Raw genomic sequence first — 4,516 nt, 5'->3', positions numbered from 1 at the left:
ACTCATATTATTGCCCCCGTTCTCCTGCCTGTCGGAGAAGGGTCACTGTTTCGACACCTTCCGACTGATGTGTAGCTCACATTCATTCCGGGAGTACGTTCGGCACGGCTCTTTCGAAAGTAGCAGCGGCTGCCGTCAGCGGGGAGCAAAATGTATATTCCAGTGTCCGCGTATACTCGCGAACGTGGCGCTTAACTTAGTTAAAAGCCGATGAAAACGTCGAAAATGCCCTCTGCCCCCCCCCCGAGTCCTTTTGTATTCCCCTCCTCTGCCTTCCCCACTCCCTGTCGTGTCTGCCCAGCACCCCCCACCCTTCGTATGGGTCCTCATCCTCCGTCGTCCCCTTTCCCCCCTCCCCCCCTTCGCTATTCCTCTCCTTCCCCCACCCCCTTTTTTACATCATCTGTCCAGTTTCCTCCCACCTGCTCTCGGCTGTGGTATGTCACATTTGCCAACTTTTTAGTGCAGTGTTCCAGTGAATGTTCAGTTTCTAGTTTTTGCAAACAGAAACCATGCTGTCGCTAAGTGTGACTTTTATGTCTTTTGCGAACAGAAACCAGACTGTCGCCGTGTTTTTTTAATTGTCTGTCTATTATTTTATCTGTCTGCTTCGTATATATTTTATTATCATCATCATACCTTTGTTCTATTATTTAAGTTCCACAATTTTTTATCCCTGTCTCCGATTTTATCGCCTCTTTTTATTATTTATTCTCTTCGTCTTATTCAGACTAAGTCGGTAGGCTGAAGAGCGGCATAATGAGCTGCTGCCAGCCCGCAGCCTAAGGTTGTTGTTGTGGTCTTCAGTCCTGAGACTGGTTTGATACAGCACCCCATGCTGCTTTATCCTGTGCAAGCTTCTTCATCTCCCAGTACTTACTGCAACCTACATCCTTCTGAATCTGCTTAGTGTATTCATCTCTTGGTCTCCCTCTACGATTTTTACCCTCCACGCTGCCCTCCAATGCTAAATTTGTGATCCCTTGATGCCTCAGAACATGTCCTACCAACCGGTCCCTTCTTCTCGTCAAGTTGTGCCACAAACTCCTCTTCTCCCCAATTCTATTCAATACCTCTTCATTAGTTATGTGATCTACCCATCTAATCTTCAGCATTCTTCTGTAGCACCACATTTCGAAAGCTGCTATTCTCTTCTTGTCCAAACTATTTATCGTCCACGTTTCACTTCCATACATGGCTACACTCCATTCAAATACTTTCAGAAACGAAATCCTGACTCTTAAATGTATACTCGATGTTAACAAATTTCTCTTCTTCAGAAACGCTTTCCTTGCCATTGCCAGTCGACATTTTATATCTTCTCTACTTCGACCATCATCAGTTATTTTGCTCCCCAAATAGCAAAACTCCTTGACTACTTTAAGTGTCTCATTTCCTACATTAAGTCACTCAGCATCACCCGACGTCATTCGAGTACATTCCATTATCCTCGTTTTGGTTTTGTTGATGTTCATCTTATATCCTCCTTTCAAGACACTGTCCATTCCGTTCAAGTGCTCTTCCAGGTTCTTTGCTGTCTCTGACAGAATTACAATGTCATCGGTGAACCTCAAAGTTTTTATTTCTTCTCCATGGATTTTAATACCTACTCCGAATTTTTCTTTTGTTTCCTTTACCGCTTGCTCAATATACAGATTGATTAACATCGGGGACAGGCTACAACCCTGCCTCACTCCCTTCCCAACCGCTGCTTCCCTTTCATGTCCCTCGACTGTTATAACTGCCATCTGGTTTCTGTACAAATTGTAAATAGCCTTTCGCTCCCTGTATTTTACCCCTGCCACCTTTAGAATTTGAAAGAGAGCATTCCAGTCAACATTGTCAATAGCACCTTGGGGGGGGGCAATCGAAATTCAATAAAGGAAAAAAAAATTCAAAATGCTTCACAGAGTGAGGGAAAGAGAGTGCGCACCGGACGAAATTTGCTGAACGGCTGTCGATTCCCAAATTGTGGATCCGTTGCGCATGTAGTTCGTCTCTAAACTGAGTGCAACCAGTTCTGTTAAGTGCAGTACGCTGTGCGATTTGTTTCACAGTTTGCCGCGCTGTTACTCGGTAACGCCAGGAAATAAGAGCGGCACGCCAGTTGACAGTACCTGCACGCAGCTTTCCGTTGGCGGTGTCCGCTCAGCCGGCCGCTGCTGTCTGGGACGCCTGACGCAACGAACAGCTGTGGCTCGCGCAGTCAGCGCCCGACGCAACATCGCGCTGTCAGCGCCGCCCGCTGCGCTCCGCGCCGTCGGCAGAAAGCGCAACACGTTGCAGCCCACAGAGAAGACCACAGTCACCCGTTCCGCCGATGAATCTTGCCACACGGCACGGAAGAATACATTCACTATAACGGAAAAAAGACCTCTCACAATGAAACTACGGTCTCAGAACTTGTGTTTAATGCGTAGCGTGACAGTTTAAGTCTTTAGCTATCCACGCTGACACTTGCACTGCACTCCGACCACTTATTCCCACCAAGCGCTCGCCAAACACGTCCGCACGCAACGCCACTATAGGATTCCAACACACTAATAACGCCCTCAGGAGTTGTCTCGCCATTAGGCGGGTGCTGGACTACTGCATAAGCCTCGAGGACATCGTCGGAGACATTCTGTAAGTGTACATGATACTCGTTTTGTTGTATAGCTAGAGAAGGCCGAAATGCACGCGTCAACTCACGCAGGCTGGCGTTAGGTCTGAAACAGGATACGTAATGAATGCTATAAAGAAAAGTACGTAGCTGCTGGAATACTTAACTTTAATCCATCATTTGTATGCAGCGTTCTTGATGATACAAGTGAGACTCTCTCTAGAAATGGGTAATGGTGCCTTGCTAGGTCGTAGCAACTGTAGCTGAAGGCTATGTTAACTATCGTCTCGGCAAATGAGAGCGTAATTCTCAGTGAACCATGGCTAGCAACGTCGGCTGTACAACTGGGGCGAGTGCTAGTACGTCTCACTAGACCTGCCGTGTGGTGGCGCTCGGTCTACAATTACTGACAGTGTCGACACGCGGGTCCGTCGTATACTAGCGGACCGCGGCCGATTTAAAAGCTACCACCTAGCAAGTGTGGTGTCTGGCGGTGACACCACAGGTTTATTTATTTATTGATTTACTCGTTAAGTTGCGTAGGACCAAATTGAGGACCAATCTCCAAGGTCATGGAACGTGTCAGTACATGAACTTACAAAATAAAAGTAATAACACATAAAAATAAATGTTCATGTACCTGAAAAAAAGTCGGTCCATAAGTTTAAGTAAACGCTATCAGGAATAATAACCAGCTTAATTTTTCAAGGAACTCCTCTGTAGAATAGAAGGAGTGACCCATGAGGAAACTCTTCAGTTTCGATTTGAAAGCGCGTGGATTACTGCTGAGATTTCTGAATTCGAGTTGCAGCTTATTGAAAATGGATGCAGCAGTATACTGCACACCTTTTTGCACAAGAAAATGGTTCAAATGGCTCTGAGCACTATGGGACTTAACATCTGAGGTCATCAGTCCCCTAGAACTTAGAACTACTTAAACCTAACTAACCTAACGACATCACACACATCCATGCCCGAGGCAGGATTCGAACCTGCGACCGTAGCAGTCTCGCGGTTCCGGACTACAGCGCCTAGAACCGCATGGCCACCACGGCCGGCTTTTGCACAAGAGTTAAGGAAGTCCGATCCAAATGGAGGTTTGTTTTCTGTCGAGTATTAACCGAGTGAAAGCTGCTTACTCTTGGGAATAAACTAATACTGGTGGCAAGAAACGACGATAAGGAATATACATATTTAGAGGGCAATATCAAAATACCCAGACTTGTGAACAGGGGTTGACAAGAGGTTCGTGAACTCACACCACTTATTGTCCGAACCGCCCGTTTCTGAGCCAAAACGCGAAGAGATACCCAAAACATATGACATAAGTGAATGAAAATAAGCAAAGTAGACTAATTTACTTGTCGAAGTATCACTCACTTCTGATAGCGTCTACCGTATCTTCCTCCGTCGTCGGCGTTGTCGTTGTTACGGTGAAGCACCGTTATACCAAAAGGATAGGCGCGTCGATCTTAGAGCATGAGGTATGATGACCTTAAGCCATTGACAACACACAACGGTCTCGGTAGCACCTGATTGCAGAATAGCTGCAGTAGTTAGGATCTACGAACTATCCCCTGTTGACCAGGTCCCCAAATCTTAACTCGTAACGAGATCCCTTCAAAGCAAATTGTCATAACAATCGTCTATAAAGGCTTTGTACAACGAAAAGCAATGTTACAGTTTATGTAATAATAACAGATACGACCAAACTGTCTTGTCTCTTCTGTTTTATTTAACATAACTTCGTTCACAGTTTTATTTCGCATTCACCACTCATTCACCGAAACCCTTTGATGAACAGTTTTGCTTGCTTGACACCAACAGTCAATGATAATGATACAGTTTTTCTCCTTTTCATAAATTGAAACCCGCTCTCCGCGATATAATAAAAAAAACCGGTCTCAATACCGC

The sequence above is a fragment of the Schistocerca cancellata genome, chromosome 10, assembly GCF_023864275.1.
Source record: "Schistocerca cancellata isolate TAMUIC-IGC-003103 chromosome 10, iqSchCanc2.1, whole genome shotgun sequence".
NCBI lineage: Eukaryota > Metazoa > Arthropoda > Insecta > Orthoptera > Acrididae > Schistocerca > Schistocerca cancellata.
This window is presented reverse-complemented; position numbering follows the sequence as displayed.